The 11,202-nt window shown below is 46.8% G+C and overlaps 1 protein-coding gene across 3 annotated transcripts in view; it reads right to left on the bottom strand.

Moving 5' to 3' along the window:
• FLRT2 (fibronectin leucine rich transmembrane protein 2) overlaps nucleotides 1-8,020 on the bottom strand; it is a 97,694-nt gene extending 89,674 nt beyond the window's left edge. The window contains exon 1 of one of the 3 annotated variants that reach the window (XM_032179329.2): nucleotides 7,870-8,020. The gene's annotated coding sequence lies outside the window, so the exon portion shown is untranslated. Of the gene's footprint in view, nucleotides 1-4,166; nucleotides 4,240-7,614 lie in introns of those variants that run through there. The other 2 variants (XM_032179326.2, XM_032179327.2) reach the window with 2 other exon arrangements.
• Between the last annotated feature and the right edge of the window lie 3,182 nt (nucleotides 8,021-11,202).

The following is an 11,202-nucleotide window of genomic DNA, read 5'->3' on the forward strand; positions in this document are numbered from 1 at the left end:
GACTCAAGGCACATGGCACTGCACTTTTGAAGGAACACATCCTACATTAAATTAAGTTAGAGGTGGTATTTGAAAAATAAATAAATAACGGAGTTCCAATTCACTGCAAATGGTACAGGAGGCCAGTAAGTGGGAAGCTTGCGAGAGAAGGACTTCTTTTAGAAAGATGTTTTACAGAACTTTTTCTGCATCATTAACTCTTCTGGAATCCTGAACACGACATGATGAATTTCCCTGAAAAAGTAGCTACTGTTTAATTTTGAATCACTTCAAAGAGCCACAGTAGAAGGAATCAAAGAAAACCAAAAACACCAGTAGATGTGAAATTCGCGAAGAAAAAAAAAAAACATGAAGGTTCTAACAGATTTTGACCATGTACTCAAAATACCACTGATTATTTTACTAGTACAGTGTTTTACTGTTCCATGAGACTGAAATAAGTCTCTGTATTCATCAGAACACAGGATATTTTTATTACAATATTTGTGTCATAGCCTTTAAAAAAGGAACATACTTAAAACCTTGAAAAGAATCTCTGTCTTAAAATGGTTCTCGATGTGTGTGTGTGTGTGTGTGTGTGTGTGTTTTACTATAAACAGATACGTAATTGGAGGTCCTTTATTACTGAAAGGAGTAAAAGTATACTGATACTTCAATTCGCGACATGTAGTTTTAGAAGAAAGATATAATTGCACAAAAGCAATTTGGAGAGTAGAAAAGGTAAGAAAGTTGTCTGAAGTAAGATAATGGTTGTTTAACTTTAATAATAATAATAGCTAGTCTTAAAAAAGTCTTTTGTGTAAAAATTGCCCAAGGGAAAAGAAAGAAAACCTCCTAAAAATTCCATATCCCCAAATACCACTATATCAAAAACCATCTGGAAAATGTCAGATAATGGTATCCACCCACCTAAGAAATTCAGTAAACTTTGTCTTCAATTAGCGTTTGAAATAATCGGCTAAACTTGAAATTTCTATCTGAAAACCCTCACAAGACAAACCTGGATTAGGAATCAGATTTTTAAAGTCTCCTTAAAAGGACCATCTGTTTATAAATACTCTTCTCACACTCTTTGATCTGTACCATAAGTTCACAGTAGAAGCACAGCAGAATTTAAAGACATATACACACAGCTACCATGAAGTCTAGTTACCACATACATATTCTGAGCTCGTCTGTTATGTAAGCACTTAGGAGCAATAAAATTTCACTTACATTCAGCAGCATTGTGAGTCCCAAAACAACAGTCAGCCTGACTGTACAATCCCTTCATTGGCAGTGGATAGCTCTGGTGTTTTATTTATGTTGATCACATTGTCAGTGCTATATGGAATAACCATTTAGTTGCCTCTCTATTAGTCCATAACATTTTTATTACTGTAATTAAATGTCATTATCCATATTGAACTCTGTATTAGAAAAATCAAATTAGGTAAACGGAAATATCCAGAAAGAACTACAGAACTGTTGGGATTCATCCCCAGCACCCCCGACATCATCTTCAGACTTTGATGAGAAGGAAAAAAAAAAACAATGAGTATTCACTTCTCACAGATAGAGGTCACTAATGGACTGAATTTGAATCACTGTAGCAGAAACCATGAAGTTATTAAAGTAATCTAGTGAAAAAGGAACTCGAATTGAAATTAAAGATATCAAAAGATGATTATCCAGAAAAGTCTGACCTGAATACAAATATTACATCACCTTGACCTTTTTTGAATCTTCTAAACAGAGAGCAAAACCAAAAGCCGCTCGGCACCCTTGCTGTTTTTTAACTTCAGACGCTTCAGATCCCAGAAGCAGGAATTCTTCCTTGTAAAGTACAAAGCTCAAGAGTCAAACTAGATCAGATGTTCACACTGGGTCTCTACAGAATAAAGCTTCTGGACTTGAACATACTTGAGCCTTTCTTAAAACCACAGCTTCAAACTGGGAAAATATAAAGTTGTCTAAATCCTAAATCAAACTCTCCAGCAGGCCAGAATATAAATGTAACGGGCATCAGAGAAGGTTCAAATTAGATCCAGCCGGTCAAAGTCAAACCCGTATATGATCACATCATCTGCAATCTAACATACAGGAGAAGCCAGGACTGCTTTGGGGACTCCAGGGTAGCCCAGCATGGTGTCATTTGGGAATCTACTTTCTTCTGCTAAAAGCATCGCCTGGAATTTCTAAAACTGCAATGAAACTACTGAAGTGTTAAGACATGGGCTTTAAAAAAAAAAAAAAAAAAAAAAAAAAAACAGCATTCCTTCCATGCTAGGTTTGTAATAGGTTCTGCTACAGTACAGCTAGCCCAATTCTTTTTACAATTTCTTGTATCTACTGGCAGAGACATGGAATAATGTTTGAAATTTCATCTTCCAACCTCCTCCAGTCAAAGATATTTGCAACTCAACATGACAGTATGGTGTTGCACTGTCTTCAGTGATTATTAAAAATCCCTAAATGGTTTAACCCTATCCTGTTTCAGGCTTTCAAGGAGGGGAGGAAGAGAAGTAGTATTCTCAGGCGCAATAACGCTGTGGAGAAAGAAGCAACTTTTCATGGTATGCGTATTACCCACAGATTGATTCTCTGCTAATATGGTGGCTGGTGGCCTGCCGGTCATAAGTAGCTGGCCCATGTTGTTCAGTAATGAAAACAAATAAGAACCTAGTTCTAACACTTTAAATACGGACCTAAAATTTTACATTCACACTGAACAACCTAATATATCCCTGGACAAATGCCAATCTGCATTCTATTTACCTCGAAATGTTTTTTTTTTTTTTTTTTTTGCTGGGGGGAGGTGGGGCTTTTCATTGGATATTTATTAAGGTCATACCGGTTAAGTCTACAGACAATATCGGTCCGATATGGAAGCTAGCCTTCATATTAGCTTTTGGTTGTGAGAAGTTAGACATAATAAATTTAGCAGTAAGTCTGTGAGCGAGTGGACATGCTCCAAAGCGCCCTGAAACCCTGTGTGATTAAAGAGCCTCCCAGCTGAGTGGGGAGCAATAGCTCCCATTTAGAAGAGGCTTTGCATAGCAAATGCAGCATGTAAAGAAATGTAATCAGCACTTGCACTCTTGAGCGAGCGTTTACACGGATTTGTGCCTTGCACTTGGTTAGCTAACTGTAAGCTTTACAGGAAATTCTCTTACTAAAATTAATCAAAAGCTCTTGAAGACTGATTCCCATTCACAGGAGAAGATAGGATGAGTTTCCAGGCGAATAAATAATGATCATAATAAAGACAGCAGCAGCAAACGCTGAGCTGCTTTGAAACTAAAAACTCAGTTGGGGGAAAGGGGGCGTCGGGGAGTTGGGGCTGGAATCTTTTTGCTTTTGGAGTGAGCTGCAGCTATTTTCTTAGCCTAAGTAAGTCTGCCGTTCGGGAAACGTGACCCTCTTCTCTCCGCTGCCGCCGCCTCAATGCGCTCACGCGGCCACTCACTACCTTAGGACCACTGCGCGTCAGGCCACCGAGAAAAATTCCGCCTCTCTGCAACACCACTAACCCCCTCCCCCAAACACAGGCACACACACAAACACACATACGGACGTCGTGGCAAATTCACATCACCAATAGCTAACACGTTTCACCTCACCCCTGAATGAAAATGTAACTTCTAAAGTTCCTATCTGATGATGCCAGAAGGTGAAGGGAGGGAAGGAGGATTCCAGGGATGTCAAAAAGGGAAAAGATATTTTTTCCTCTTTGCTTGCAATATTTCACCCCTGAAATTTGCTGTCCAGCTAAACGAAGCAGGCGAATAGGGAGTGGGCTCAAATCATTTTTTAAAAATGCTAAACGGGTAAGAGTGTGAAGGGGGGAGCGTGAGGTAAGTGAAATCCATGAACCACTTCTCTGGACTGAAGAATTTGAATCACTAAAAGCCCCAGGATTCACATTCCAAATTTCCAAAGAGCTACAAGATAGGCACCAGCTGGGGCTGAGGGTTCTCATCCACTGCTGAGGGGATTTGCCTCTCAGCACAGCTGCCCCTCTAATGTGACTAGTGATCCGCCAGCGCTCGGTGCTCATCCCCGGGATCTTAAACTTCGCCTCGTTCTTACTTTCTGCCAGACCCGCGAGGGCCAAGAAAGGCTCTGGGAGGAAGCGGGAGCGCAGCGGCGGGGCTTGGAAGAAGAGGGTTGGGGGCGCGCGTTACCTGCAAAGGTTCTCGAGGTCTCCTTCCAGCCCTGGTGGTAATCCCGCTCAGCGCCGCGCCCTCCCCCAGATCCAAACTTTTGCTGGGTCCTCCGGGTGGCGGCGGCGGCGGCGGCGGCGGTTGCTGGAGCCAAGCCCTGTCGCCAGCAGCGTCGGGGCGCGGGGGTGCGGAGGCCGGGGCCTCAGAGCGGCGCGCGCCTCCCCGCAGCGGGCCAGGGCCGGGGCGCCCAGCTCGCCTCGCTTGCTCTCGCCTGCGTCCCCTACGGAGCTGCGGCATCGTCTTCCCCCGTCCTCCGCCACCTCCGCCTCCAGGGTTCGGGCATGCCACTTTCTCTTGGCTCCGGCCGCCGCGGCCCCCGCCTTCTCTCCTCCTCCGCCTCCCCCTCTCCGCTTCGCCAAGCCAACGAACCCCAAAAGAAGTACAGTGAGCGGGGAAGGCGGCGGAAAGCTGCCCCGCGGCGCCGGAGCTCCTCGGATTTGGAGGATCCCGGGACTCGGCGGGAGAGCTAGGCGGGCTCTTCTCCGACGCGTGTGTGCGGACAGCTCGGAGACGGGAGTGCGGCGCTGCGCGGGGGCGGGCGCAGGGCTCGCTCCAAGTGCTGCGCCCTCCCGGCGTAGGTCTGGAGGCTGCTCAGACCACACTACTGCCTCAATCCGACGCGGCCGGGCTAATGTAGGCACCGCGGCCCCCACCCCCACCCCTCCTGACACCCCCAGATATGTTTACAGTAATGAATTCGCGGGATCGCCTCCGCAGCTCCCGCGCTCCTCCTCTCCCTCCGTCCCTCGCGCTCTGGCGCGCTCCGCTCCTGGAGCCCTCTTTCTCTCCCTCCCTCATTCCCTCCCTCTCTCCCGGAGTCCCTCCTACTTTTCTGGTTTAAAGAATGCTTGGGAGGCGCGGCCGCTACCCAGCGATTTCCAAGAGGCAAAGTCAGACTTGGCTTTTAACCCTGTCCTCTCTGAAAAGAGTTGCAGAGCGCCTAGCTAACCCGGCAGTTGCCACCCTGACCTTCTCTCTGTCTACCCGGCACATGCCGTCCCTACCACCAGCCCTTACGGATAATGTCACCATCTGAACGCTGAAAGGAGATTTTCCCCATACCTGCTTAATGGTGTACTGCCAAGAGCGAGGATCTATTACTTAGACACTGAGAAATGATCGAAATGTGAGATTAGAGGGTAAAATACAGCAAACCTCTCAACCAAAATGGCGTTATTTCAAATGCAGGCAACCTTGGTGATGTGCCCCCCACTCCTCACCCCATCACTAGTTCCCTCATCCTGGACCACCTTAAATGACTTTAACTGGGGGAGTAATCCAAAATTTAATAGCATTAATTTAAACACTCCCACTTTCTTCCTTCACCCTGACTGCTTCTGGCAAGAGCGTTGTTAAATTTCCCCATAGATTGCAGCGGACAAAGAGAGATTCAGCCTAAAGATTAGGAAACAGTCTTGACAGCTAAGAAGCCTGATTTCTGTACAGGCAACGTTTCCACTTCGCAATCTCTTTCCAAAGGTTAAAGGGTAATGTAAAACAAACAAACAAACAACAACAACAAAAAACTAGGTGCACGTCTCTAGGAAGGAGGAGATGTTTTTGGTTTTCTCATCTTATTTCGTGCTGCTCCTCCTGCCTCCAGTAAGTTGCTGTCATGTTGTAACAAGTCCGGTGAGGCTGAATCTGAACAGAAGAGGGAGAACGAGCCCGCGCCAAGAGCTACGCCGAGACGCGCCGTCGGTGGGGCCACGCGAGATGCAACCGGAGAGTTTAAAACTAGCCCAGGACCAACCCCCCAGGGATCCGCTCAACTGTCCCGGCAGAAGAGTTTAACTGGGGCGGTGGCCGCCACAGGCTGAGGATGATTTCCGGAGGGGCCCCAGGCGCGACCGCTCTCCTCGTCGTCAGTTCAAAGCCTGAGTGACTTGGCACCACTTCCTCAATTGTTTTTTATTTCCTTCGCATCCCTGTTGTGTCTACCGCCTTCACGTATTTGAGAGCCTAAATCATGTTAAGACGACTTAGAGAAACGCCCGATTTGCCTCCCAAGCCACGCAAGGATCCACCCAGACGCACGGCCGCGCGGAGACGCACGCTGGCACACGCGCTCACACACGCGCGCACACACACGCGCACACTACCCTGTTCGTGCGCGCGGGTCGCTGTTCCTGTTGCATTATGCAAAGGTGGCTAGGAAAGCGCGTTGACTTATATTTACATAGCCCATCTCCCCACAGTGTGTGACTAATACGTATCCCGGGGAGGAGGGGGCGCGGCTGGGGGTGCTAATCGGAAGGGAACAGACAGTGAGTGCCATCTTGCTGGGAGGTTCCGAAGCAAAGCGCCAACGACGACAGTAGCGGTGGCCTCAGCTCCACCAGTAACCGCCGCTGGCAGGAGCACCACACGCTCTAGGAGTTTCCCGGGTATCAAGTATGGGTCCAGCCCGTCCCAGTCATCCTCTTCCCCTATGGCTTCATTCCCGTTGTCAGTACCCCGACCTCAACTTGCAACCTTGATCTTGGGCTTCATTACAAATGACGAAAGACCGCGGCAGCCCTCAAAGTGCGGGAGCGAGCCCGGTACTGGTCAGCGCGGCGGAGGGATCTTTCCAGGAGGCCCCAAGCCCCCAAGCCTGTGCAGAGACTTGGTAACAGCTGGCAAGGCCCTGCTCCAGCCACCCTCGCTGGCTCCTTGCCCCTGCATTCAGCGCCTGGGGGCGTTATTCGCCCTCTCCCTGCGTCCCACGCACGCGGCTCAAGGAACTCGATCCCGATTCCGCCTCCTGTGCTCCCTGAGCCTTCGCCACCTCCGCAGGCGGTCAAGAAAGGCGCGATGGCCCCAGCTCAGTGCCAGCCAGCCCGAAGAGGACAAGCAGGGCTGGAAGGGACTTGGTTTTGGAAAAAGCATCCGCCCCCCCCAACTCCAAGGAAAAGGAATTAGTATCCACCTCATCTGTTTAACTGCTAATCGATCCCAGATTACAGGCAGGTAGCAGGCTGGTGTCTTTAGATACAACAGCTTGATAATAACGCTGGTGACATTAACAACAGCTTGTGGAGGGGAGAGGGTTGTTACTGGTGAAAGTTAAGCGATTCAATCTAGGGAAGTAGGAGACTGAACTCTGACAAGGTTAGGGGCACTGAGAACCCCAATTTAGCATCGATGCATCTACCAGGCAAGAAAATTTGCGTTTTGACCCAGAACTCAGTCATGAAGCTCCTTAGAGGAGGTGGATTCGACCAGCAGACAGATGTCCCCAAAGTCGAGAGAGAGCTAAGCTGCCTATTTTCTCTCCAGGTGAAAGACAAAGCCTAGAACACCCCACTTAAGATGACCACCCCCAGCTCTTTCAAAAAAAAATCCCCGGAAGAGACAGCGTGGTGCCAGCGTAGCAGCAGCTCAGCAGGTTACTGGAAACTTCACCTGGCACCGCAGCCCCTTTTACCTGACGGCTGCGTCTTCTCCTTGCAATGGGCTCATCCGAATCCGACAGGGTCAGGGAGGTGGAAAGGGAAGACGCTGGCGCGGCAGCGGCGGGGCTCCCGGGGCATGGTATTGTTTTAGGGGTCGCCGCCGAGGTCCCTCCTGCCCATCGTTGAGAACTGCCACCCTGATCCCAGGGCTCGGTGGACACGGCGGCGGGAGCGGAGATGCCGCCTCGCCGCTGCTGGGCACCCGGGACGAAAGACCAGAGGCGCACCTCGGAAGGGAGTAGCGCAGCGCCTTGGCGCGGAGATTTGCGGGCACTGATGATATCTCGAGCGCTCGTTCCTCCGCGGTGACAATGGATAACGCCAAACGCCCAAGTGACGGCGACAGGTTTCGAACGTACAACTAACTACAAGGTACCCAGCCTGAGACAGTATGCTGCTTTTCCCCTCCTCCTCCTCTCCCTCCTACCAGGGAGGGAACTAACTTAACCCTGTGTGCGCCTGACACTCCCTAGAGAAGTTGGGATCGACTAGGAAACCGCAGGCAGCGGCTCCCGGGGGCGAGAGCTTTGTTCACGTGCGTTTCCAGTGGGTGTGTTGCTGTCTAGGGGCACTCGCGTGGCAAGACGCCCGTGGCTGGCTTCCAGCGCCCAGATTCAAGGATGGGAAGGAGCCCTAGCGTTTCATCCGGACCAGACCCAGCCCTCGGAGTCTATTTTTTGCCTCCAGTTACCGGATTTATTGAAGTTGCCAGCGAAGTTGGTTTTATTCCTTTACTTCTCTGCTCTCCGCCCCCGTCCACATCCCCCAACCCTGTATTATTTCCTGTCCTAGCTGCGCTTTAAAGATTCGCAATTCTTCACTCGTTCTAGCTACAGATTTTTACTGTGTTCCGTGTGCGAGACGAATTGTGGAGGGCACCCACCCACCCATGCCGAGTGTAAATGAAACCGCAAGAAAAGCTGCCTCCCACTCACCCATCCAGTGTCCAAGTAAGCCTAATGACACACATTCACATAACTAAGAAGACACCGGAAGATAAGGGTGCGGAGGACGGAGTTTGATGTGTGAATGGGAAATGGAGAGGGAGGGGAGAGCGCGCGCGAGAGAGACAGCGCGAGCCTGAGCCTTAGAATGGAATAAACGGGAAACACACACAAGAATGACGATGCAAAAATGTATCTAAGTCCCAACATTGACAGCAGCGGGTCAGCTTTAAGCGCCTACATTTTGATCCGCGAAATTTCCCAGCTTTTTTGGAGGCGGTTAGATAGAGAATACAGGAGCCTCTGCTTTGGCCGCCCAAATGCTTTGCATTTTGTAAACAGCTTTGACTAAGTGCTCTGGACTTCCAAGAAGTTAACTGGAGTGGAAGGCGAGTCATATTGTGAATGCGGAATGGAAGCTTAGACAAGAAAAAACTGTCAGCAGAGCGCCTCTGCTGTCACCGTTACGCCCAAATGAGCCAGGACGTCGCTCAGAGCGCAAACTGAGATCCACACACGGACATCTTCAACTGAATCCTTCTTCTGTCTCCATTCCGGACTGAGGAAAGAAAGAAAGAAATATGGAGCCTTTATAGAGCATTCAGAGGCTACACACATGGATCTTGCTGAAACGGAGTTATTTAAAAACGGAGAAAGTGTGTTTTCCCATGAGATAGATGTTATAATTTCTCTCTGAAACATACCCAAGTCTATGCGTGTCAATAATAGCCATTTCAAATGCCTCTCTGAGCCTTGCCAGCCCCAGAAGAGGCTGCGGGAATGCTGCTTCCAGCTTCCCCTGTGCAGAACTCCGTTGTAAATCCTTCTGAGTTTCCAAGGTGGCAGCAGAGCATAGGGATAGCTCCTCAAGCTCCAGCATCAACAAGGAAGATCACATTTTAGGACAAATACTCATCTACCTGCATTTAAACATCCATTTTCGTATGTAAGTGTACATAAGTATCCGCAGGAGGTTCTTCCTTTGAAATCTTGACCCAAGAAAGCAGCATAATTATTTCATCTTTAAGAACACATTTTAAAAAGGCAAAGCAGGATCTTTAAAGCAACAAAGGTTTTGCTTTCTGATTTATGCTGCTAGAAAATGAATGAGATTGAAAATGGGGGAGGAGGTTGTTGCAGATGTACAGAATTCATATTTTAAATTATTGCTGTTTCTAAACCATGAGCAAACCATGTTATGAGTATGTGCCACCTATTAAAAGCTATTGGTTGCAGCTATTGTAATCAGGACAAGGAAAATTGAGTAAGGAAAGATATCACGCCAAAGTACAAGCAGAATCTTTGTAACAAATTTCTTATGCACATGACCTATGAGTCAGCTTTAGAAATGTGTGATGATGGGGCCAGAGGAAGCAAACGAATAGGAAATGTGGCTCAGGGACTCCAAAGAGCAATAATTTTGCAGATTTACAAAACTATAACAATTAGGTTACTTTATTTTTATTAGGAAACACTGATCCATAAGAGAAGTGGGTGAAAGAAAAACAAAAAGCAAATCTGCAAGCTTCAAAAAACAGAGGGTCAGCGCCCACTATTCTTAAGACTTCAGTCCTCAATAGTTTTCCTTTCAATTGAAATTGACTGTCATCTCAAATTCTTTAATCCCCCACCCCCATGTTTCTTATATCATTCCCCATCTATACACACATATGTACATTGGCCTTTCTTTTCTAATACTTTGCGAAAGTAAAAATAAAACAGTATAATAAGATCATGATTTCAGCTCAGTTTTGATCTTGGGTAAATTCAACTCTGAGGTTCCTCTTCATTTATAAAATGGACATTAAAAAAATCCCTCTTCTGCCAGCCTTATAACATTGTCCCACCATGAGTCAGCATATGTGAAAGTGCTTTAGAAATTTGACTTGTTGTTACTACTGATGATATTATCATTACATCACACCATATCAGCCTTCAAAATATTGACAAATTATATTAGTGTAAACATTGTCAGTTTCCCTGATGTTATCATCTTACATTACCTTAGAACATTTATCAAAACTAAAAAACCAGCTACATTGCTATTAACTAAAACTTAAACTTTATTCATATTTCATCAGTTTTTCCACTAAGTCTTTTTCCTATTTCAGGATCTCACCTAGGATACCACAATGCCTTTAAATATCCTATCTCTTGTATTCTGTATAGTTCTTCAGTCTTTTCTTGTTTTGTATGATCCTGTAAGTTTTGAGAAGTGATTGTCAGGTATTTTGTAGGATATCTATCATTTTGGTTCATCTAAAGTTTTCTCATGATTAGACTCTAGCTATAGTTCTTGGTAAAAAGTATCAGAGGTGGAATGCCTTACTGGTCACATCATGTCAGCTGGCACATGATATCAGCATGATGCCACTGATGACATTCACATTCTCCACGATATTTCATACCAGGGTTCTCTACTATAAAGTTATTTGCCCTTTCAATACTCTGTTCTTTGAAAGTGAGTCACTAAATCTGGCCCACCCTCATGAATTTAGAATTTTCAAATGAGCAAAATAAGCATTTATGACTTGTAAACATCTCAAATATCGAATTTACTCAGCAATAATCTCTCACGAAATTTTTCCTGTATGCAGTTTAGAGAAGTCCTCCTGT

Source organism: Hylobates moloch, unplaced genomic scaffold, assembly GCF_009828535.3.
Source record: "Hylobates moloch isolate HMO894 unplaced genomic scaffold, HMol_V3 SCAFFOLD_16, whole genome shotgun sequence".
NCBI lineage: Eukaryota > Metazoa > Chordata > Mammalia > Primates > Hylobatidae > Hylobates > Hylobates moloch.